Here is a 26,370-nt window from a genome sequence, read left to right as displayed (position 1 = left end):
GCTCAAAAGCTTTTCTGACAGCTCTCCTCTTCTGGATGACCCTCTCCCCTGAGAGGTTCCTTCTCTTGGTCTTGCCTTTGCCTCATGGCTGCTTCCTGTAGTCCTTTGGCATCTTAATATGTAGACTTTATTGTGGTCAGAAACCCTGATAATGCAGGGAGGCTTCTAACTGTCCTCAGATAAACATGATGAGAAGCTCCCTTCAGACTTCTCATTGCAAGAAGGTTGGGGCAGAGGGGGGCACCCAGTCTACACTGAGTTGGGGGGGCAAGGGGGCAGTTTAAGCCTGAAGAGGACTATATAGGTTTCTGTAATTCACCTTCATATCATTTTCAGCAGTAGAAAGACGGGTTTTCTGGTAATAGCAGCATTACACACAGAAACACATCTGGTTGTCCCCTTGCCAGCTGCAAGAAAGGAATTGGTGGGTCTGGGGAAAAACTGTTGTAAGCACAATTAGCCTTCTAATTAACAAAAATTCATAATGAGCACTCGCAAGTCAAATGGGTGTTTTGTACATGAGATAGATGGGATACATCCACCATTCAAAAATGAATATTTATTTCGTATGAAATTTTAATTTTTCAGCATAATGAAAGGCTAATTCATTATGAATTAGAGATGAAAACATTTCAGGACTTTGGTGACAGTAAATGAGGCCAAGACAAGCGCCTTGCCAATTAGCCATGGAAGACAGATTGGCTGAGCCTACTCATCCATTTCCGAAACAGAATCTCAGGCAAACACGTTTGCAACATGCATTCACTAACACTAACTGGGTTTGAAGCCAAGAATGTATTACTAATCACTTCCCCACAGAAATGCTATTTGCTATGCAATCTCTAGTGTGTTCACCCTGGAAAACACGTAGTGATTATTCCGTTTTACACACATGGAAGTAAAACTGGGGGGAAATGATTTGTCCAAGACCACACAATGAGCACAGGAGACCTAACAGAACCTACTGGTCTTGTGTCCCAAGCAGAAGTAATGTAATGCAAAACAACTGTTGTTGAGACATTTCATTCTGAATCTGCTAGAGAAAGCCAAACAGGGGTTGATGACAGGTGGGTGTTCTGCCCCCCTAACATAAATCTTGACTATCTGACCCCCTAACATAAATCCTGGCTAGGTAGCCAAGATTTATGGGGACTTGCTTTATTTTGACCCCAAATGCTCAGAAAAATCTGTCAGAATCTTTCTACAATTTCCACTTTTAGTTACCGGTAAGTATTTTTATTTATTTACTTGATTTAGGAGGGGCAGCTGCCCCCCACCCCCTTGGCTCTGCTCATGGTCACACCCCCATTGAATGGGCACTTGTTGCCTTTCCAGCATTGGATTTTTAATCCATGTTCACACAATACTATCCAAAATGCGTATTGAGTGTGTACTTGGTTATAAAATGCTACTGTTTGACGTCATTTCTCAGACCAGCTTCACACTGACTCAAGTCCTTCAGCCGTTCCTGATTCATCTCTAGCCAATATGTGAAAACCTTTGCAGAGGGTAAATATGTCCCCGTCCCATCAATGCCACCTAGTGCCACCATCCCCAAACTCGGCCCTCCAGATGTTTTGGGACTACAATTCCCATCATCCCTGACCACTAGTCCTGTTAGCTAGGGGTGATGGGAGTTGTAGTCCCAAAACATCTGGAGGGCCGAGTTTGGGGATGCCTGGCCTAGTGTGTTCACAGATAGAAAGGTAATGAAGACATGCAGATGTGAACAGTCGGAAGTAGGGAGCTGTGAACCCCACACACAGGGGTAGCACTTCACTGAACTCTAAGGCAGTAATATAAACACACCCACAGTTGGACTCCAACTCCCATCATCCCTGATCATCAGCCATGCTAGTTGGCCTGGGGCTGATGGGAGTCAGAGCCCAACAATATCTCAAGAGCACCATGATGACAAAACTAGCCCCTTGGAGCTCTGCTTTCCATATCAGTTCCATGTGATTCCTGGCTTGTTGTTCTCTGTTTGGTGGTGCAAGGAATCCAAAGACCTTGTCCAAAAGTAGCAACATGGAGAGCTTTTGAGTTGCTCCCCCAGGAGCTGGCCCTCCCTTCAGTTCCTTCATCATCTTATTTGTATGCCATCTTTCCGTATAAATAATCATTCTCAAAATGATTTGCAACAAAGAAAGCAGGAATGCCTTTCAAAATCAAACTCTCTCCCCCCACCCCAGCCCCGGTTTTAATAAACACATGTCTTTCATTTTATTTTCCATTCTTTTTGTGGGTCACTTTGAGTTGCCCACGGCAAAAGAAAAGGATTAATAAATTTAACAATAATTTAACAATAATAATAATTGTAAGAACAGTTGCATAACAATATAGTGCAACATAACAGCATACCGAAAAAGCCCCAATATTTCAGTACAGTACTATAAATATAGGAAGATTACATTAACATTACACCTACCAGCAATAGCAGAAATAACAAGGGAGCTTGACAGCGCATCCTTTCCAAAGGGCAATTCATGTAAAATGCAGGCATCAGAAAGAGCGCGGGGTGAATATGTATTTTAAGACACCAAGCAAAAAGGTATTTGAACCACCTGAAACAAGAAACAACCAAGGCTGTTAGTCCAATCACACAATGTGCACATTTCCAGTGATGGGGGCTTTGATGCTGGGAATGCATCAGCAGAGAATATAACCTGTTTTCTGCAGGAGAGCAAATGGAAACAATGTAGTGGAAAACACCAGTAGGTTGTAATACCTAAATCAAGAAGAAGGAAACATTTCTTAATCAACTGCAGCCATGTGGATTGGAAATGGAAATGAAAAAGATAAAATCCCACCTGCCTTAATGTTAAGCTCTCAGTAATTCAGGTACGGAAAAAGGATCTACCACATTCTTCTATTGCTCCCACATCCGAAAAACCCACAGGCTCATTCTGCAGGTTTTCTTTGCAGTCCTTGCATAAACCCTCTTTTCAGAGCAAGCCATTTACAAACATGCCCAGATTTAAAGATTTAAAATTTTACAAATTTTCAAAGATGTTCAGGTTCTGGGATTCAGTTGTCAGGAGTCCAGACTGCTCACCACTTGGCCATTGCTTTCCATCCTGCTTTCAAGCCTTTTGTGGTTTCTTAGACTTTGATGCCACACACTTCTTCACGGTATATATGCAAAATGTTCTATTAAGGCTAGAAACTGGGCTTGGCTTTTGTTTGTTCTTTTAAGTTTTAAAACTCTGTTTTATTGTTAACATGAGATGAGGTGCAGAATGTAGTACTAAGTGCTACACTTAACTCACTGAGAAATTGAGCTTTCTTTTCTAAGTTATTATCTCTAGAGGTTAGGACTTGCTTTTCTCAACGACTAGCAAAACTAGCTGAAAGTATGGTTAAATAGTCAAACTGCAAAATAAACTGCACGATGATAAATTCGTCAGCAATCTATATAATTTGCAAAGGTCACAGAGGCACCATTTCTTAATGCAGAATGTGGAATGCCAAAGTAAAGGTTGTTTATTATTTCTCTTGCGCACGGCCTGGTGTTCAGTGCAGCTCCTCCACCCATCTTGCTCTTGGAATCCGCCAAACTGCCATGGATTTGCTGGTTTGTTTCTCCTCATATATTCTTTTTTCAACAATCGCTGCGGCTGCCTTGGCAACCAGAGACCGAAACTGACAAAACACCGATCAGTCTATTTCCATCGTCCCAGCTGCAATAAATCTAAACTGTGACATAAATTAAATTAAACTTTCAAAATACTTTTAGTTTTATTGGTGGGAAAGGGATTTTAAAGTCTCCCCACCCCCCACCCCCAGTTCTAGTAGCAAACACACACACTCACTTTAAAAGATCAAAATAAATGTGCTATTTGACAATGGCACATCAGCTGCTGGCTGATTTATGAGAAAGTCACAAACAGCCCCTTCTCTTTCCCCACATTTAATTTGAATTTAGTACGTGTTACCTCCAGTTTAATAACTCGCTGCTCTCTTGCTAGCCACAGGCCAGTATTAGCATTGTGGACAATGGAGCCCCAAAGGCCCCGCAGGGGACACTTGCTGGCTTCTGGGGAGATATACCGGTAAATAATCTGAAAATTTATCAGTTAGTCTTCACATGTAGAGCATCTCAGTGTGATGGCCTGGGACTCAGGCTCAGACTCAGAAACCAGAGGAGACTCAGTCTGCACCGGATCCTTTGCCTCAGGCATCAGTCTGGGGCCTGATCCTGAAGAGTCCCAGTCTGCACAGGTTCCCCTGCAACAAACACCAGCTGGGACGAGTCAGGGGCCTGAGCCTGCCCTGGCTCCAGATGCAGGGATTACCTCGTTGCCATCAGCTGGGCCATCACTTACAGCTGCTCCACTACGGATTTGGTCAGGGGAGGCTGAGGCGGCCTCTGGGTCTGGTAACCCACCGACGTCTCCCGAGCTGGAGAGACTAAGGTTTGAGAGGAGAGACCTGAGTACTCGCAGGAGGAGTGCTCACCTTTGGGTGAAACAGGGAGGTGAGTCGCTGGGGGAACAGGTCTGGCCGCTACCCCAACAAAGATAAAAGGCAGTCGGACCCCTCCCCAGGTTGCGGGAGGAACATTGCTGTATGTTAGATCCTGCCTGAGATCCTGTACCTGTCCTTGCCTGGTTTCCTGCTTCGTGTCCTGCCTTGGCGCTGTCGGACTGACTCCTAGCGGAACCTTTGGATTCTGGACCGGTCCTGGGCTGCATTTCATGGGTTACCCCAGGGCCCAGCACATTCAGAGCTTCTCCTTCCCATTCTTCAGTGCCATCATAAACATCCATATGAGTTCCAGGATGTTTGTTTGATCAACCCCTCATAATGAGTGAGATACAATGGGGCCACCAAGTGTGGCCATGCCAGGCACCAGAGCTGGGCTGTGGATGGGCTGCTCCCCAGCCTCGGCTGAAGGTTGGCCAAGGCAAGAAGAGGCAACCACCACTCTTCCAGCATTTACACCAAGCCTGGTCAATGCAAAGACTTCATATAGTCTCCCCTGGGTTGATTATGACCATGCCTCCTCCTTCCAAAACCAAAGAGAGCTCTGACCCATACCAATGGATTCAAGTGACAAGAAACGACATTCTGAGTAAACACTGGGAATAACTTCCTGATGATATGAGCTGTTTGGCAGTGGGATGGACTACCTCAGAAGGAGGTGGGTGCTTGCAAGGGGTTTGGTGAGGTAACCCTTGGGATCCCCTTCCAACTGTACAGTTCTATGATTCTATTATTCACTAGAGGTTTTTAACCAAGGATGGATGGCCATCAGCTTTGGAGCGAGGCAGAAACCAAACTATGGTGTCACAGGCAAGAGAGGTTATGAGCTGAAGTGTCAAACCAAGGGGAAGGCAAGGGGGTAGCTGTGTCCCAAAGGGCAGCGGAAGGATGAGTTTAAAGTTCAGGCAGAATTCTGTGAGATGCAACCCATGGTCAGAGAGGAAGTTTCTAGGCCTGCTGAGTGACCTACAGAGGAAGCAATATTTGGCCGATGGAAGAGAAGGGGAGGAGAAGCTGTGAGTTCTGTGTTGCAGGGCGTTGCATCAGATGACCCTTAAGGTCCCTTCCAACTTTACAGTTCTATGATTCTATGATTTAGTGGAGGCGTTTAAGCAGGGATTCTTTAGCTGCGATTCTTGCAGTGCAGGTGGTTCTGCAGAGTAGAGCACAGCCATCATGGCTAATGGCCTTCTCCTCCATGAATTTGTCTGATCCTCTTCGAAAGCCATCCAGGTTGGTGGCCATCACTGCCTCCTGTGGGCACAAGTTCCATACTTTATGCACTACACGAGGAAGGACTTTCTTTTCTCTGTCCTGAATCTTCCAACATTCATCTTCACTGGACCCCCATGAGTTCTAGTGCTATGAGAGAGGAAGAAAAACTTTTCTCTTGCACTTCTTCCACAGCCCCCGGTTTGGCCTGAAAGTCTTGCTCTCACCCATCCTAGATATTCCTGGGGGCCCTGCAGCTGGACACAGCTGAGCCTTCATTGAAAGGTGGCCAAAGTTTATGCTGCTGAGAGTTGTCTCTGCTGAGCAGACTGGCAGGAAATCAATCCCAAGATATAGAAGCATCCTCTCTTTCATCCTTTTTTATGATTGTTTTAAGGTGAATTATTAAAGGTCATGGAGGGTCAAGTGCACAATGTAATAAAGTTGGAAATCGCTGCCTCTATCAACAGCTGAGAAAGTAATACCCTGTTTATTCTCTGCTACCATAGCAAGATTCTGGTCATCTCGTTTTGAGAAATAGACCTTGTGGCATGTAGAAGGAGATTAGGGATTGTTGCAGCTTGATCAGTGGGTATGATCTAACAGTATGACTTGACCCTCTAAAAATACCTAAGAAATCATAGAATTGTAGAGTTGGAAAGGACTTCAGCTAGTCCAACCCCCTGTAATGTAGGAATAACAGCTAAAGAATCCCTGACAGATGAACATCCGACCTTTGTTTATAAACCTCCAATGATGGAGAGTCCACCATCTTTCAAGGGAGTCTGTTTCAAATGGTGGGATTCTACATCCTCAAGACTTTCTGGGAAATTCCCGGAATGCAGAACCTTCCTTCTATGAATATTTGTAGCTGGGTTGTCCTGAGGCTTGGACATATAGCGCCCCCCTCTGGATGCAAAATGAGGTGGAAAAAGAAGAATGCAGTGGTACTTATTGAGGTAATGGAGATCCCTCTTCAGAATTCTCCCTTTTTTACAAACCCCCACAAGCAGGAGCACAGGAGGAAGCCAGACAAGGAGATAACATTTATCCTTTATCTGCTAGTTTCTTTTTTTCATTTGAACTTGCCTGGATTTTCTGCATAGGAATGTATTCAGAATAATTGGGTGTTATTATTAACTGGGAGCAAAACCTCCCAGCTTCAGTCCCAAACATCTCCACATAGAGCTGGGAACAAGTCCTGTGTGCAGCCATGAAAAGCAGCTGCAAGTCACTCTTAATCATACTGAGACAGGTGAGCCAAGAGTCTGACTGATAGGGCCCCACCACACACACTTATTCCAGGGCCCCTAGATTGGTAAATTGGCCCTTACCTGATCCTGGCTGAACTGCAGAACACCTAGCGTGGATCTAGGCCCAAATCATTTGGGGCTAATGTATAAATAGTGTTCCTTTAACCCTAATTGAATATGGAAGTTCGAGTGGGCGGGGGAAGAAGCTGTGTCTCTCCTGTAAGCTGGCACAGGCTGGGGCATTTCAGAACCTGAGTCGAAATGCCCTCTGCTGCCCCTGCAATTGGGGTGCAAACTCCATAAGGAATCTTCACTGCTGGGCAGGGAGGAGATCCTTTCTGAATGCCATCCTCCTGCCTGCCTGTGGGGCTTTGTATCAGCTCTTTTCTTTAAGAGAAGCTGGTGCAAAGCCCTGCCACACCACCTGATGGGAGGGCAAAGCTGGTGGCAAAGCTGGCTGGCAAAACAGGAGTGATGACCCTTGGGAGAAGCCACCTAAGGCAGCCTCTTCATCCAACCTCATGGGTGGGCTGGCTCTGCCTGCCAGTCCACTGCAGAGAGCAGGATTCAACCTTCCACTTAGCAACTGTTTGTTACAGGGACTAACAGTGTAATCCTATGCTAAACATGTCTACCCAGAAGTAAGCCCCATTGCATTTCTCCTAGGAATGTGGATGTAGACTGCAGTCTAAATTATGTTGAATATAAAGATGTTGTCGTTCCACATGTCAAGACAATCTTGAATGGTTTCACCCTGTATAAGTCGTTATTATTATTCCTGTTTTTTTCTCAAGTGTTTTGATTACTCCTATCTTATAAAACCATATTTTTTATGGCAGCCTTGCCATTTTTTTCTGATAAAATAAAAATAGAAATGCTCATGAGGATTAGACATATTACATTGCTGTTCCCATGTCTTGCAGAGCAGAGAAGTGAGCTCTCTCCAAGAGAAAGTTTGGGAAACTTTGCAAATATTGCAAGATCTTTGGGGCTAGAGAAAAGGCTGTGAGTGTGGAGTTATGAAAGTTTCAAAAGCCCACCAGTGCCCCTTTCGATAACTTCCTCTGTTAATTCATTTATTGGAGTCGCCCAAAGATAAATCAATATGGAGAGACCAGTAAGTTCTGTTCATCATCATTGCCTTTTTTCAGGCAACGGAAACGCCGCACTTCTGTTCTGCTCAACTCAATTATCCCTCGGCTCCATTTTTAGAGAAAAGAGTCGTGATTACTTTTTCTCTCCCCTCCCCTGCTGGCTTCTGCCTGGCTAAGTTAATAACATTACAACTTGGCTTGGATGCACCAGAGGATTTTGCAATTACTCAGTGGGGAATTCAGATAGTTATGGGAAATGCCACCCCCACCCCTTCCCCATTCCCTCCAAGCACCTGGAGTGCAGGATAATCTTGGGATTCAGGAACACCCTGGACTCTTTGCTCTGTTTTCTCACAACACAATAAGACTCAGTAAAACAGCACAATAATCTTAGGGATCCCCGCCTCCAGTGTTTGCAAGCTCGGAGAATCAGCTTGGCAGGGCAAGCACAGCTCCTGGATTATTAAAAGCTGGGTTTTGAGCAGCAGGGACTGAAACGGTGTTAAATAATGATGTACTACATTAGGTTAATCTAATTTGTTCCCCCGCTAATAGGGCATGTACATGGTAATAAGCAATATCACGCATGGAGCCATGAGGCTGTCAGTGATATAGGGCTGCTGAAACTTGCTTGCCCAGCCCCAGAAATATGTGTGGAACAACAAGGAAAGCAGCCTAGACCCAACAAACAAAATGCTCATCGTGTCAATGGCGGGCAGCATTTGGGTGTGTGCAGAAGTGTCTCAAAAGCCCAGAGGTCTGTCCTTGGCATAATACTCCCCCTCCCTGAACTGACACTGGGGCAATTTTGAGAGGCAGCTCAAGAGGCAATTCAGAGGCTGCCCAGGAGGAGGACTGGCAGCTCCCCTCCCCTTATCGATAGGAGGAAAAATGGGCTGAACTTGCCAACAGGAAGTTTTTAATAAATGTCAGTAGGGCCCCTTTGCAAATGGAAAAGGGTCTTGGCCGTAAGGAGGGCAATGGCTCGATAATATACCTGTAGTGGTATGTTAAGTGCTGTATGGAACCTCGGTTTTAATGGAGATGCACTCCATTGTCTCTCGAGACAGACAGGTGCCAACAATCTGGACCTCTTGCATAGGTGGGAGAAGTCAAGATAGCACTGTCAAGCTCACTGCAGAAAAGCAATGCCTAAGCTGCATCAAAGAGCATTAGTGTGGAAACAACCAGAGAGGTGGTGGTGGAAAAATTTTTGCTTGGAAACCTGCACTGCAAAATTTGGAGCAGTGCTCATTTTTATAGAGTAGCCGAATTTTGCTTTGTATATTGTTGCAGAAAGTGTAAATAATAATAATAGCATTTTTATTTATGCCCTGTCCATCTGGCTGGGTTTCCCCAACCACTCTGGGTACGTGGCTTACAGCATATCTAAAAACATAATAAAAACACAAAGCATTAAAAATCTCCCGATAGAGGGCTACCTTCAAATGTCTTCTAAAAATTGGGTAATTCTTTATCTCCTTGACATCTGAATGGAGGGCATTCCATAGAGAGGGTGCCACTACCAAGATGGCCTTCTGCCTGGTTCCTCGTAACTTTGCTTCTTGCAGTGAGGGAACCAGCAGAAGACCCTCAGAGGAGGACCTCAGTGTCTGGGCTGAGCGATGGAGGTGGAGAAACTCCTTCAGGTATACTGGGCCAAGGCTGTTTAGGGATTTAAAGGTCAGCACCAACATTCTGAATTGTGCTCGGAAACTTAGTGGGAGCCAGTGAAGATCTTTTTAGGACTTAGGTGAGTTTGGAAATGTAAACCAAACCAAATATCTCCCCCCACCTTACACATGGGGGATATTTGAGGCAGATAAATCTAAAGCCTCTTTGGGCATTGTCAGGGAACTGCCATCAGGGCCGGAGGGAGAGAGCGGGCTCCGGAGGGGTTCCAGAGAGTGTCCCGTGATGGGGAGAGGCAGCCCATCTTCTGGGGAAGAGAATCAGCGTAGCACCAGTGGAGAAGGGGGGCAGATGGGGGAATCGGCGAGGCGGTCCCATGACTCCTTGCCAGGGACCAACGGGGAGAGTAAGGGTCCTCCGCTGCCTACACCCTCCTTGCGCAGAAGGCTTCCACGCAGGGAGAGTAGGAGGAGACTAGGCGTCAAAGAGCTTCTTTGCTGGAAGAAGTTCAAGAAACGCCCACTGACGGATTCTGCCCGCGATTGAGACAGCCACGGGTGAATGGCTGTCCGGACAGAAAAGGTTCACTCAGGCAACCCAGCCAGGCGTTGCACCGGTTTACGCACGAGCAACCCCTAGAACCATTACAGGCATATACAGTAGAACTCATTTGGATGAATCTGTGAGTTGTAGCTCTTGAAAGGATAGAGATGCAGCCTCCCATTTCCCTGTGACGCTTCTGCCTGGCTTCCCTGATTCACTGTATCTGACAGACTCTCAGGTATTTAGCTTGCCACACAAGTTCTTTACCTTCAGAGTGCTCACCAAATGAGAAGTATGCAAGGAGGGTATGATTATAGTGCAGCTCATTAGGCAAGCTTAGTTTACCACATTACAAATTTGGGGCTGGAGAAAGGTCAGCGCTGATCCAGTGGAGCAGGAAGGTCTTGCGCACAGAGTCCACTTGGGAGATCTCTTAACACCACCTCCAATCAAAGGGAGCAGAAGGATGCCTATGTAGAGCTTGCCATTCAGACAGGAAAACCTGGTTTCAGGTAATGGGTGCCAAAATGTGTGTAGATTTTGCTCACAGTTTCAAGGCTGCAGGACTATCTGAAGTTATGGGTTCTGCTGCGTGCCCTTTTTTCTTTTTCCGTAGTGCAGTTGCAGATTCTGCCTTTTGTGGAGGGAATGGGATTGAGGACCCCCTACTGCTCTGCTCTGTGCAGGACTGCCACTGCAATGAATCTTTTTCAGTCCCTGCAGACTATGTTCCCTTCTAGGCCACATGCCAGGAGCCACGTGCAGGTGGTGGATGAGGCAAGAAGTGAAGAGTGAGTGGACATGTGAGTCTTACCTTTCTACATAGAATCACAGAGTTGTAGAGTTGGAAGGGACCATGAGGGTCATCTAGCCCAATCCCCTGCAGTGCTGGGATCTTCTGCCCAATGTGGAGCTCAAATCCATGACCGTGAGATTAAGAATCTCACGCGTGACTGAGCTATCTCAGCAACATTCCCACTGTGCAAAAAGGTGTCCTATATATACAGAGAGAAACCTCTATCCAAATGAGTAAGAAGCATAATCGCAGTTGCAGCCACTCATGAAGGAATGATTGCCGGGTGTGGAGCACACTTTCACCCACAGACAAGCCACAGCTGTCTGAACATCATGCCCTCTATCTAACCTTTGCTCTCTTAGTAGCGCCCTGTCTGTGACCTTTGTCTCCTTCATTATACATAGTTCAAGGGGGAAATGACACGGTGGAAACAGGTGCCAAAATAACTTTGTACCACCCCATGATCACATGATTGGAAGATGTGTAAAGGGCACAGCCCAAAATGTATCTGACTGGTTTTGCATATTGTGCTAATAAAAAGAGCCTTCGCAGAACTAGCTGGCAGCTTGCTTATGCACAGCTCACCTGATGACCAACACCTGTCTCGTGTCCTTCACTTCGCACTCAAAAGTATTTGAAGAGGCTACAGAGCACGTACCTTCCAACATTTCTCCATTGAAAATAGGGACATCCCATTCCATAATGATAATTTTGCTATTATTATTATTATTATTGTTATTATGTTGCCCCAGCCACTTTGAGTGGCTTCCAACATGTATAAAAGCATAATAAAACATTAGACATTTTAAAAATTTCCCAATGCAAAATTGCCTTCAGACGGCTCGGGGGTCGGATAACTCCATACCCTCCAATGTTTCTCCAAAGAATAAAGGGACATCCTACCATGTGTGTCTAGGAGGTGATATTTGGATATTTGGATCTCTGAAACCAGACTGCCCTGTGCTCCACTGTCCAAAGAGGGAGGCATCCCTGTGTCTCCATCCCTGTCATTAGCACATCCTCTCATTAGGCCTGAATTCTTCCCTGGATGGGTTCCGAAAGTCTGTGGCTTCAGACGCTGCTTCCATTAAGCATCATTTGATGGAAAGTTCAGTTTTGCCTGTCATAGAAAAGGGAGGGAGGTTGTGGGGAAAGTGCATCGTGCAGCTTGTCACTCTGCGTCTGACAAGGCAAAATTACCCAGAGCCGAGCATCTTTTCTTATTTATTTTAAATACTGGGGGAGAGTTTATTTCGTTGGTGCCTGGGGCCCGCAAGGTGTCATTTGCCGCCAGGCAGCTGACATGTGATTTCATGAATGTCAGGCCTTCTGGTGGGGTGGAAGTTTCCTTCTGGAAGCACAAAAGAAATAAGTAATTGGAAATGGGGAGTGAATTCATCTGAGGGGGGAAACTAATCAAGCCGGCCGACACCTGAATCCTTGGTGGATACCCATCACCATTCCTGCAATCTGCCAGGGGCACGGGTGAGGAAGCCTCGTGCAACTGGGGAGGGTCACGTGGATACCTTGTGCACATATGTGCCTTGGGCATGTCCTGGGGGTGTGAGGTGTCACTGCCTACACACACAGTTCTGTGTGGCCTTTGCCTCCACCTGCCCCTTCTCATATCACTTTTCCAGCTTCTAGCTAAGCAAACATTCTTCCATCCTGCCTTTCAACCTGAGTTTCCCATTATACATTTCTCATTATATGTTCTGAGGATGTGGCTATTCCATTATCCTCAGAATCTAAGACCGATTGCCTTGTAGTGTCTCCTTCTCCACCTCTTGGTTCAAGACCTCAACACAGCTACAGGAATGTTCTACAGGGGGTTGGGGGGGGACAGAGGGTTGGAATAAATCATCCTTTGTTAACTTGGCACCCTCTAAAATCCCCATCAGTACCAGCCAGCAGAGGCACCATCTTCTCAAGATGATTGAGGGGGCCCGATGTGAAGTCCTGACATCATGCATGCAATGTCATGAGGAGCCAGGAGGTGGAGCCCATCTCCTTCTCAGCGGGGGGAGGGGGCTCCTCAAAAATAACCCATGGGGGGCTCAAAGTGCCTCGGCGCCTAGGAGCTGGCACGTATGCCAGCCAGTATGGCCTGGGCTGAAGGGAGTTTTCATAACCCAAAACATCTGAAGGCCACCAAATTGGCGAAGGCTGGAATAGGAACATTAGGAGCTGCCCCACACTAAGTCAGACCCACAGACCCATTTAGCTCAGTATTGTCCAGACTGACAAGGGCTCTCCAGACTTTCAGTCAGGACTCTATCTCAGCCCTACCTAGAGATTTCATGGGGGGTGGAACCTGTGGTCTTCTGCATCCAAAGAAGATGCTTCTACCTACCATTGAGCTATGGTCTTTCCCAGTGCCTTTTTTCTGGGGGGAATGCAGGGGGACACATATCCCTAAACATTTTGTGAATCTAAGTTTGGCCTCATTGAGGGGCAGTATTTCAATATGAGTAGGGAAACATTTTTTTGTGGGGGAGCACTGGTCCTTCCCCTAACAAGATGGTGCCTGGGTTCCTTTCACCTCCATGAACTATCATCTCCCTCATTCACATCACAGCGGAGAAGTTTGAGTTTAGCAGCTGGGGAACTTTCTTCCCTGCTTTTGCTGATGTCTGTCATGGGCTTGCTCCTCCTGAAGGGATTTTTTTCCCCTCCTCTTTTTCTTTTCTTCTTTCCCCCCCCCCCTCTATTTGTAAATTTTTCCAAACAGCTTCCAAACTGTGATGCGACTAGTAATGAAGAGGATGAGGAGAAATCAATAGAGCAGCCGAGTGAGGGGAAACTAATGAGATTCTGTATCTGAGCCTCAAATGCATCCACTTGACAGAGGAAAGAGCCGGCAGAGGGATCCACTTGTTGCTCAGGGCCTTCTTGGCTAACGGGCGATATTGACTCACGATGAGCAAGAAGTATGGAAATAACAGCAATGATTTAGTGCTTGCCTGCAGAGCCAGCATGAAGAGGAAGTGGAGCCAGGGAAGGCTATTTGGGGGGTGCCACCATAAAGAGTGAAGATCCCCAAGAATGTGTTTTGTACCAGCATGCTTCTGAAGTATCCAATGATAATGTCCTGTTGGACTGCTCAAAAGAAACCCAGGGATGTTGGCGTGACCTGTGGTGATTTCTTTCTGGTAACTATTGCTCATATCAACTTCATTTTGGAGAAATCCTCAATATATGCAGGTATTCACACACACTTAAATTACATTCCAGAGAAGACAGACAACAAAAGTGGCTTCTGGGAGTGAAATGAGTTGTGCTGCATGACTGGAAGGACTAATATCCACCAACATCTCATGGTCTGAAGATCTTACTGCCCTTTTTGCATTTGAACACATAGATTATAGTTGTCAATTTCATTTAGATGTTTATTTGGACTGCCTATATTAATTTATACATTTAAATCAGTGTCAGCAGGCAGTGGTGGTGGTGGTGATGGTGTTGAGCTGTATTCATTGCTAGACCTACTCAGAATAAACCCATTGAAATTAATGGACGTGACTAACTTCAGTTTATTACAGGTAGGTAGCCATGTTGGTCTGCCGTAGTCGAAACAAAATAAAAAAATTCCTTCCAGTAGCACCTTAGAGACCAACTAAGTTAGTTATTGGTATGCATGCACATGAAAGCTCATACCAATAACTAACTTAGTCGGTCTCTAAGGTGCTTCTGGAAGGATTTTTTTAAAATTTTGTTTCAGTTTATTAATTTTAGTTGGTCTATTTTAGTAGGTTACAGATAGGTAGCCGTGTTGGTCTGCCATAGTCAAAACAAAATAAAAAAATTCCTTCCAGTAGCACCTTAAAGACCAACTAGGTTAGTACTTGGTATGAGCTTTCGTGTGCATGCACACTTCTTCAGATACACTGAAACAGAAGTCACCAGACCCTTCTATATAGTGAGAAGGTGGGGAGGGGTATTACTCAGAAGGGTGGTGGGATTGGGTGATTGGCAGATAGCTGTGATGAGCCTGTTGACGACTCTTAACGACTGCAATAGGTCTTACAGGAAAAAGCAAGGGGTGAGGTGAAAAATGGCTTTGTCATGTATAATGAGATAAGAATGAGATAAGAAGGGTCTGGTGACTTCTGTTTCAGTGTATCTGAAGAAGTGTGCATGCACACGAAAGCTCATACCAAGTACTAACCTAGTTGGTCTTTAAGGTGCTACTGGAAGGAATTTTTTTATTTTGTTTTTATTTTAGTAGGGCTAGCATTAAATACAACCAATAACAACTGCTACAGTTTGTTATTCTCGTTCTTCTTCCATTTTGCTATATTTGCAGATAAGGATGGGAGACACCTGGTGGACCATGCCTGCCAGCTTGCAACCCAAAGATAGTGTGTTCCCCTAAAGATTTGAGGTTGCAAAAGATGTGGCCATCATGGTTTCTGCTATCCTGCCCATCAATCCCTTGGCCTGTCCCTGTTTGTCTCCTGCAGTAGTGCTGAGAGAAAGACCAGCTCTCTGGGTTGCAGCCGGCAACTCCAGCATGGATGTGTCTTCTTCTGTCCTCTTGGACAGAAATGTTCGTGTGAATGGCTTCCACCCTCCTCTGATGGTTCTTCAGAGCCCCAGGGATTTTCTTGCCTTCAAGAGACAACTGTGGAGCTCTTCATTCAGGTGAGGTGCTTCCCCATTGACCCCTCCATCATCAGATGTGTAAGCAGTTTTTCCCTTCCATCAGTTAAGCCTTCCTACCTCCTCGACTCTCGAGTGGAGTGGCTAGCCCCAACATTGCTGCCTTGGCCTTCCTCCCAAACTGTGTGTGTCCTAACAGGTCAGTGTGCTGTGGCTGGACCACAGCCTAGCCATTTACTCTTCTCTGCTGTTCCTTCTCTGTCCTTGCTCCCTCCCTGCTTGGAACCCCCTCTAAATATGCCACCTTGCCAAGCCATTATCCTCCAGCTGGTCGAGCATCTCTCCTCCTTCAGCAGGGCCAGCCTCTTCTGGCCTGTTGGGCTCACCTCCTCAGCTGACCCTTGGACTAACAGTGTGAGCACCAGCTGCTCCTGACAGTCTGGTAAAGTGATATCTTCAAAGGCAGGTGCACCCCACACCTCTCCCAATACTGGGGGAGGGGATCAAATAGCTGCAACTTCCTTCTCTACAAGGGAAAGATGAACAGCAGCAATTAAGTGATGCACTATCCTAAACTATTTCAGACCACTGCCCCATGCTTCCATCAACTCATCCTCAGTCCTCACCCCCTATTCTATGAAAAGCATTATTCAGAATAGCAGTTGGCATGACCCACTAAGGTAGATAGAATTCAAAACAGTAGCAATTAGTTGCACATTTATTAAAAATCCAATTAAAAGCGTTTTGTTTAATTAATTTAATGAGAATGATGAATTTGATCCAGTGATGTCAACTTTTCAAAGTCAGGTACTCATTTACACCTCCAATGGTGCCCCCGCTAGGTAATTCCACCCTGGGGGTGGTACTGCCAACCAGGAGCCAATGCAATATAGTCTAGTAATTTCCGTAGTTGTATTTTTTACTTTTATTGCAAGGGGTGGAATGTGCCCTATAGTGAGGTTATGGAAAGAGTATAATTTCTTTCTTTCCATATGTTTATACCCCACCCTCATAATAGCAGCCGGCAGTGGAGGAGTGGGGGGGGATAACAATATAAATTACAAGAAAAACAGCCTCAGTTAAAATATCAATAAAAACATACAAGGAAGCATAATAAAACAAGCAGCAGAGTCAGCAAGATATATATATATATAGGTGGGGGTTTTTATACCCCAAAGGTTTGGTGGAATAAAAAAAAAACTTTTTACATTATGTCTGAACACAGGGAACAATCAAACAGAGATCAGGAGGGAGTAGAACAGCCCTGGACTTGATATGAGAGGAAAGTGATACTGCTTAAGAAGATTACTGTTTTTCGTTGCTTAGGAAGCCATTGGGAGGAATGGAGGCAGGTCTGTCCCTCAGGAAATTAGACAGCTCCAGAATGCAAGGAAAGAAGCCCCTTCATAGAGGGGAGGGTGGCTGTGCACTTCTGGGTCCTGCCTCACTGCTGGGGAGTAGAACACAGCACCCCCCCCCCCAATTGCTATCACAACGATGGTACCTGAAACACGTTGATGTCACCAAAATCTGTTTTGACCCCAGTGGTCCCTCTCTGTAGCCTTCAGAGTCATCACAAAATATTTATAACCAGGAGAGTGTTTTGATTTGCGACTATACATTGAAGAGCCTTCCTTAAGTGGCACCCACCCGTCAAAGGTGGTCCTTGGAGTGGGGGAATTAATTAATCCATATTACAGACCGGATCCAGTTCCCCACGATTCTTGTATACATAATTTCATGCTAGCAGGTTTACACTCGAGACAGATCCATGCATTTGAATTTATGGGGTAGGGCTTGCTGGAGGCAACGGCCTCTAACATCCCCGGGAACAAATCAGACTGAATCCTCAATAAATTGGCAACGTCATCTAACCTCCCCACAAACGTCATGCAAACAATTCAGGGTGGATGCTCAAGAGAGAGGTGGTCTGGAAGTGACCCAAACAAAAGTTGTGCAAGCACACAGCTCCCCGTGAGGCCATTTGTGAAATGCCACTTTCCTGGCACTTTGGGAAACATGGAAGCAAGCTTGATGTCTGGCTGATACAAAAATCAACAGCCACACCATTTTTTTTGTTGTTGTTGTTGTTTAGTCGTTTAGTCGTGTCGGACTCTTTGTGACCCCATGGACCAGAGCACGCCAGGCACTCCTGTCTTCCACTGCCTCCCACAGTTTGGTCAAACTCATGCTGGTAGCTTCGAGAACACTGTCCAACCATCTCGTCCTCTGTCGTCCCCTTCTCCTTGTGCCCTCCATCTTTCCCAACATCAGGGTCTTTCCCAGGGAGTCTTCTCTTCTCATGAGGTGGCCAAAGTATTGGAACCTCAGTTTCAGGATCTGTCCTTCCAGTGAGCACTCAGGGCTGATATCCTTAAGAATGGATAGGTTTGATCTTCTTGCAGTCCATGGGACTTTCAAGAGTCTCCTCCAGCACCATAATTCAAAAGCATCAATTCTTCGGCGATCAGCCTTCTTTATGGTCCAGCTCTCACTTCCATACATCACTACTGGGAAAACCATAGCTTTAACTATACAGACCTTTGTTGGCAAGGTGATGTCTCTGCTTTTTAAGATGCTGTCTAGTTTTGTCATTGCTTTCCTCCCAAGAAGCAGGCGTCTTTTAATTTCATGACTGCTGTCACCATCTGCAGTGATCATGGAGCCCAAGAAAGTAAAATCTCTCACTACTTCCATTTCTTCCCCTTCTATTTGCCAGGAGCTGATGGGACCAGTGGCCATGATCTTAGTTTTTTTGATGTTGAGCTTCAGACCATATTTTGCGCCCTCCTCTTTCACCCTCATTAAAAGGTTCTTTAATTCCTCCTCACTTTCTGCCATCAAGGTTGTGTCATCTGCATATCTGAGGTTGTTGATATTTCTTCCAGCAATCTTAATTCCGGCTTGGGATTCATCCAGCCCAGCCTTTCGCATGATGAATTCTGCTTATGTTGAATAAGCAGGGAGACAATATACACCATTTTTATCTGACATCAAATGGCTTTTTTTCTTTTACTTTGAGGCCCTTGAGTGTCGGTGTGATATAGTGGTTATAGCATGTCAGAGTAGGACCAGAGAGAGACCAGGATTCAAATCCCCACTGAGCCATGAAGCTCACTGAGTGTGGCCTTAGATGCCAGTCACAGTCTCTCAGCCCAGCCTACCTCACAGGGTTGTTATGGGGATTAAATACAGAAAGGGAGAATCATGTATGCCACCTTGAGCTATTCGGGGGGGGGGGGAGAGGTGGCCAATAAATAAATGCAATAAATGGAATGAATGAATGCAAGCATACCCCTACCCATGGTGGCTTTATGCAATCCTACTTGCTGTAAGGAGGGCAGGAGATGGCAGCTGTCCTCATGGCCTCCTTGTGGGCTTCCCAAAGGTGTCTGATGGCTGCCCATTGGCAGCAGGCTCCTGGGCAGATGGACCTTCTCAGTCTGATCCAGAAGGGCTTTTGTGACATTTATCAGCATAGAAAGCTACTACTAGTCTCCTGCTCTGACTGGCCGTGACTTTGCACAGTTTCAGGTGGGAGACTTTCCCAGCCCTGCCTGCATGAAGCTGCTGCCAGGGGGTCCGATCCTGGTATGTTCTGCATGCCAGCCATCAATCCTGCCACTGAGTTTTGGCCAAGACAGAAGGGTGTTTGTTTGTTTGTTTGTTTGTTTGCTTGCTTGCTTGCTTGCTTGCTTGCTTGCTTGCTTGCTTGCTTGCTTGTTTGTTTGTTTTAATAAACCAAAATCTAATGCCTTAAGCAAGGCCAAAAGCAGGCAAGAAGCTCTAGGCACCTGGAAGAAGCTTTAATTTCATTGCTTTGTTTCTCACCCAGCGGCAAAGGTCTCTTCCTTTCCACTTTGTCAGATTGTCTTTTTGAACCCAGGAGAAAACAGCTCAAATGCTCCTCTCTAGCGCAGATAGATTTAACTTCACCTTGATTAGAAATTCAACTCTTTCCTCCATGCTGGCTTATACTTTTTCAGAGACAAGGGCCCCTCCCCACCCCTCTCCACCCCTCCCCCTTTCTCTTTTTCTTTCCCCTCCTTGATTAAAAAAGAAGAATCAATATTTAAAGGGAGGGGGATTAAATCAGAAGGCAGGCAAGCATTTTCTGCTCTGGCTCCTTTCCTGGAAGGATGCCATTTTCTCTGCTCTTTAGAGAATACAAAACCCATAATAATAAGCGGACGGGATAAGTCTCAGACCTTAACTCCCCTCTATGGTTAATAAAAGTCTAGTGTTTCTTTATCTCAGCCTGACCCTCACCAATTCCATTCGCTCTCCCTTCTTAATGCATTTTCCGGGTCTTCTGACAAAAGCATTTTGCAAGATGGATATACATTTGGTGCCTGGCTATAAGAAGGAAGGCGGGCAATGAATATGATGGACGGGCCATACCAGTGGACAGAAGGTGTGACGTCGAACAGAATTCTCTCTCAGAATAAAGAACTGTACTGTGGGTTCCTTATAGGCAGCTCGCCCACGACGAGAGTAAGCAGCTCGCGTGAATAAACCTTCAGCTAGCCTATAAATTGCCTGTTACCTTCTTCCATCCTCACAGTCCCCAGCTTGAGGACTAGAAACTTGCTTTTTTAAAAAAAAAAAAGTGCAAGTGTTATTTGGGGCTGTGCCCACAACTCTGCACATAGATTGAGAGCCCAACTAGAGGGGGCATTAAATGTGTGTGAATGCATTTAACATGTTTCAGGTGGAATTGTAGAGTTGGAAGGGTCATCTAGTCCAACCCTCAGCAATGTAGGAAAGACGGCTTGTAGGCTTGTCTCTGGGCCTGGCTGGCATCTAGAGGCTTGAGGTCTGGCACTTCCCAGTGCTGAGAGAGTGCTAAGAGAGTGCTGAGGAAAGCACCCTTCATTCCAGCAGCCATCTTTCCTGGCCTGGGGACATAAATATAGGGATCAAGCACAACTGCCAGGAAATGTACCTGCCTATGCCTTAGAACTCCCCACCCACCCTACCCATTCAAATACTTTGCATCTGGCTCTATGGAAAAGCCCATTGTTCAGTCTCATGGAGCAGCTGCCCCCTGACAGCCTCTTGCCTAGAAGAGATGCCTTAAAACCTGATGCTCTGGACTTGGGCCTGATTGTCTTGCACCAAGACTCTCCCCAAGTGGGATGATGAACATGAGGAGAGCCTGCTGGATCAGGCCCATGGCCCATCTACTCCAGCATCCTCCTCTCACAGTGGCCAACCAGATGCCCCAGTGGGAAACATGCAAGCGGGATTTGAACACAAGTCCTCCTGTGGCTTCTAGCAACTGGTACTCAGAAGCACTGCTCTCTCCAGCTGTGGAGGCAGAGCATAGCCATCATGGCAGGAGCCATCAATAGTCCTCTCCTCCATTAATTTGTCCAGTCCTCTTTTAAAGCCATCGCTGCCTCCTGCTGGAGGGAATTCCATAGTTTAACTACCATATTTTTTGCTCTATAAGACCCACTTTTTCCCTCCTAAAAAGTAAGGGGGAATGTGTGTGCGTTTTATGGGGGCGAATGCAGGCTGCGCAGCTATCCCAGAAGCCAAAACAGCAAGAGGGATCGCTGCAATCCCTCTTGCTGTTCTGGCTTCTGGGATTCAGAATATTTTTTTTTCTTGTTTTCCTCCTCCAAAAACTGGGTGCGTCTTATGGTCTGGTGCGTCTTATGGTCTGGTGCGTCTTATAGAGCGAACAATATGGTATGTGCTGCTCAAATGACTTGTTTTTCCTCTGTCCTGATCTTCCAACATTCAGCTTCACTGAACATCCACAAGTTCTACTGTTATGAGAGAGGGAGAAAAACACGGTTATGAGAGATGCATCAGCTGTGCTTCAACTTCCCCGAATATAGGCTTGTCTGTTCCCCTTTGGCTCCATAACAGCGCTTTGGCGCAAGAGGAGTTAAACCGCTTTCAAAGACAATAAGGCTCTTACCCAGAGAGCGCGTCCCAATTAGGTTGAGCAGCTATGAAATCCATTGACAAAACTAAATCCTGTAATCTCTTTTTAAGAACCCTTGTAATGACTGGATTAGAGCAATGCTCCTTTGCTACTCAGAGCATAATAGCTAATGCTGGAGGTGGGGGTGGGGGGGGACATGACCCCAATCTAACAACCTTAATCAGGGTGCACCTCCCACCTTCTTATCCCATTGACAGATTGATAAAATTGCCACTTGCAGACTGTGTCCAAAACTGCTAATTTTGGAAAGGTCTCGTTAAAGTGCACTTAACAAGCTGATCATTTCCCAAGCGGCGCATGTCCAATGCACACACACATACACACACACACACACAATTGCATCATTATTGTTGTCATTATTAAACCTATTCCCTGCCCTTCACTGACAGGTCCAAAGGTGCATTTATAACCATTTTTAATTCAGTGTTAAAAACAGCTAAAGCAAATCACAGGAATAGTGTGAGTCCTATAAGTACACATACCCCAGATGTCAAAGGCCAGGGGAAAGATGGTTTCTGTATATTAAGAAACAACATCCCAGTGATGGTAAGCAGACCAGTTGTGGTTGTTTGGGGGGGGTGGACAACCGGGAGGGGGGACCTCCTTTATTTCAAGGGTGTTACTTCCAAGTGCAAGATAAATCTCAGGTCAAAGAGATTATACAACCAAAAAAACAAAAGAAGAAAAAGAAGAGGAGGAGGAGGAGGAGTTTGGACTTGATATCCCGCCTTTTACTCCCCTTAAGGAGTCTCAAAGCGGCTAATAATCTCCTTTCTCTTCTTCCCCCACAACAAACACTTGGTGAGGTGAGTGAGGCTTAGAGACTTCAGAGAAGTGTGACTGGCCCAAGGTCACCCAGCAGCTGCATGTGGAGGAGTGGGGAAGCGAACCCGATTCATCAGATTACAAGTCCACCGCTCTTAACCACTACACCACGCTGGCACAACATATTGGCTGCCACAGTATCATGCAGGTCCTTGGAGACAAATGTGGGATTGAAATGCATTCAATAAATAAACAATAAACACACTTTTCATAGAATTGTAGAGTTGGAAGGGATCCCAAGGATCATCTAATCTAACCCCCAGCAATGCAGAAATCTTTTCCTCCTCTTCTGAGAGGTACACAAGTAAGAAGAATGGGCGGCAAGCCTTCATAGAAGTATTTTGTTGTGGGCTTGGCAAATCTCTGTCTGGAAAGGCGAGGAAGGGTCTACGTTAAAGTCCTGGGCATCCTGGCAAGAGGCCCTGAATGGAGGATACATCCTCTCCTTTTTGGGTGGGAGGGAGTGGGGTTGACTATTGCCGACCATTAATTGAGCTCCCTTTCGGGAAACCCAGGCTCCCTCCCTCCTGCCCACCCAGAGCACCACTCCACAGGAGCCGCCACTTAGCCACAGTATGAAAATCCGCTGGGCCTTTTGTGTAGGCTGGCGTTTCGATTATTTTTAATGATGTGCAGCCGTGGCTGGGGAGGAGGAATCAATGGCAAGTTCAAAAGGCTTCTGGTGGGGAGGGCTGCCGTTTGCTTTCCAGAGGCGGGAGCTTCCCAGGGGGTGCTGGGCAGCCTCTGAGCTTTGTTTAAAGGGGAGACGGATTCCGCCTTGATGTTCTCCTGGGCGGCTCTTCCCATCCTCCAGCTAACAGCAGGCATTGATTTCGGATTGCATGGTGGGGCTGGAGGTGAGGCGGCCGCCGTATATTTCACTGGTGGGCCCCGGCTTGAAAGGCTGTGTTATTCATGCGGTGCCTTTGAGTTACAACCATTTTTGTGTGTCAAATGTACCAATTCCGGCAGATTTAATGGAGTTGGCCTCTGCAGCCCCTCTCTCAGTGGCAGTTGATATTTTCTACATATATCAATTGTATCTACAAGCACATGGCAGATCCATTATCCTTGCAGTTGTGGCTTTTCTCTCTCTCTCTCTCTCTCTCTCTCTCTCTCTGTTTTCGCAGAGGAATGGGAGACATTGAGGATCCTGGTGGGAATGCCACATGGGGAAAGGGGGGGATATCTCTTGTTCTACACCCTTTCATTTATCCCGTGTGAATTTCCCCTTCCTGTTCCCGAGGAGCTCACAGTAAAAGCAGCTCTCCAGGTTTAAAGTAAAGGTAAAGGTACCCCTGCCCGTACGGGCCAGTCTTGACAGACTCTGGGGTTGTGCGCCCATCTCACTTAAGAGGCCAGGGGCCAGTGCTGTCCGGAGACACTTCCGGGTCACGTGGCCAGCGTGACATCGCTGCTCTGGCCAGAGCCAGAGCCGCACACGGAAACGCCGTTTACCTTCCCGCTGGTAAGCGGTCCCTATTTATCTACTTGCCTCTCCCAAAAAATCAGGGCTACAGGTGAGGCAGAGACAGAGCAGCTTGCAAATGAAACGCGGAGCAAGCTTGTTTTCTGCAGGGCAGAAACTCGAATCAATGGATTCAAATGGCAAGAAAGGAGGTTTTGACTAAACATTAGGAAGAATTTTCTGATGGTCAGAGCTGTTCAACAGTGGAGCGAGCTCCCTTGGAAGATGGTGGACTTTCCTTCATTGGAAGTTTTTCAGCAGAGGTTGGGTGGCCATCTGTCAGGGATTCTTTAGCTGTGATTCCTGCATTGCACTAGACTAGATGGCACTTTGGGTCCCTTCCAACTCTGCGTTTCTGTGACTCTTACCAAACTTCCTGGCAGATTCTACTAAAGGTGAAAGCCCTCGTGATGGTGCTCCACCTCAAGTGTCGGAGGTGGTATGCACCTGAATTCCAGATGCAAGTGAGGATAGTGCAGCTGTGCTCAGGTTCTGCTTTCAAGCTTCCCATGGGCAACTGGTTGACCACCGGGATAACATGGTCCTTTGGACTGATCCAGCAGCCAGCATCTTCTGGAGCTCTTAATTAACAAATTTGGGGCATCTGGAAGATCCACCAGGAGTCATTCATGGAGAGGGTGGGACTTCTTGGAGAATTGTGCCTAGAGGTTGGGAGTCGGGAAAATGTTTCTAGAAGACTGTCTTCTATGGAAAGGCGAACAGCTTCTCAGGTTAATCCTGAAGGAGCTTCATCATCAACCAAGCCCCACTAGGTAGCCTCTTTTAGGGGGAATAAATATCCCCAAAAGCCAAACATTGAGATCTTCGAAGTCATCTAAAGAGCCTCTCCTTTCATAACCAACTGGCAGTTTTCCCCACCTTTAATTTTTCTTTCAGCTAATTACCTCTAATTATCTCTCATCATAACAGACAGCATGTAACTAAATAATTAATTGGTGGAATATAATGCACGGGGAAAGTGTGCTTCACTTGCACAGCCCCCCCCCCAGTTGTTCTCCTCTGATTAAAATTATTGCTCTTCTCTTGAACTTCATTTAATCTGTTCCTCCTCTTTTTAGGGGTGGGGAATGCAAGAGAAAACTTCAGTACAGTTTCTTCCCAGCAGAGTGGGGAATATGCAGCAGGAAATAATTGGTATCTTTTCCTTGTTCCTTCATCTCTAGAAAGAGGGGTGCTGTGGAGGGGTGGGCATGCCTGTTCTTCCCATTCCCTCTGGCCTGCAAGACCTTCACCCTAAAAGGGTGATTCTGGGCAAATGCAGCTCAGCCTCCCAGCCTCACTCATCTTAGCTTGCCAGAGTGCAAGTCCCAGAAGGGTAGAATCATAGAAATTTAGAGTTGGCAGGAAGCTCAGGGGTCATCTAGTCCTACCCTGGGGGATGCAGGAATCACAGCTCAAGAATTCCAGACAGATGGCCATCTAACCTCTCCTTAAAAACCTCAAATGAAGGAGAGTCCACCACTTCCCAAGGGAGCCTCTGTCGGTCAGCTCTTACCATCGGAAAGTTCTTTGTGAGGTTTAGTCAGAATCTCCTTTCTTGTCTTTTGAATCCATTGCTTCATGTCCTTCCCTCTGGAGCAGCAGAAAACAAGCTTCTTCTGTCTTCCATGAATCAGTGCCAACAAAAGGAACAGATGCAAAGTCAATGAAAGATGACCACCAGGGCGGTTCACCCAGGCAGATGTTCCCAGAGATCTCCAGCACAGCAGGGGAGTCCTTCCAAATGGCTCCATCCTCCCTTATTCCCATGGGTGGGCAGTCTAAAATTGTAACTTACAGCATGCTCAGTAATGCAGCACTGTCTTTTTTTTTATCTCATATGAGAATTAACAGCACCTACCTGCTGCCTGGAGGTGAATATGCGCCTACATTTTTGATCCATCACCGGCTGGCACCTTCCCAACCGAGAGGTACGGCTCCATTCTGAACTTGGCTGCCATATGGAATCATACAGGGAAGCTGATTAGAATATATGTGAGGGATGCAAATCAAACTCTGTTTCCGCTTTGTGCGGGGGCGGGGGAGGGCAAACAACACTTTGTCTAGAGTTTTGCATCTCTTCTCCCCTCAGATTCTTCTCCTCTTCCTTTTATGAAAAGAAGTTTTAAGTCAGGAGCAGGTGGGGAGGAAAGGTGCTTAACCATTTCTTCTCATTCTGTCTTTCCCCAAATCACCCCGAGGCACATTTATTTATTTATTTATTCATTCATTCATTCACTCACTCACTCACTCACTCACTCACTCATTCATTCATTCATTCATTCATTCTTTGCTTTGCTATTCCACCATTCTTTCCAAGGAGCTCAAGGTGCTGTACATGGCATAGGTAAAGGTAAAGGTAAAGGGACCCCTGACCATTAGGTCCAGTCATGGCCGACTCTGGGGTTGTGGCGCTCATCTCGCTTTATTGGCTGAGGGAGCCGGCGTACAGCTTCCGGGTCATGTGGCCAGCATGACTAAGCCGCTTCTGGCGAACCAGA

The 26,370-nt window shown here is 46.3% G+C and overlaps 1 long non-coding RNA gene across 1 annotated transcript; it reads right to left on the bottom strand.

Moving 5' to 3' along the window:
* Positions 1-312: 312 nt before the first annotated feature.
* On the bottom strand, positions 313-25,365 carry LOC307221842. The gene is made up of 3 exons (XR_013841561.1): positions 25,261-25,365; positions 2,429-2,564; positions 313-407 (listed from the first exon to the last, which is right to left on the bottom strand). It is a non-coding gene; the product is annotated as an uncharacterized lncRNA (long non-coding RNA).
* Between the last annotated feature and the right edge of the window lie 1,005 nt (positions 25,366-26,370).

Source organism: Podarcis cretensis (genome assembly GCF_951804945.1).
Source record: "Podarcis cretensis genome assembly, chromosome: 8".
NCBI lineage: Eukaryota > Metazoa > Chordata > Lepidosauria > Squamata > Lacertidae > Podarcis > Podarcis cretensis.
This window is presented reverse-complemented; position numbering and strand designations above follow the sequence as displayed.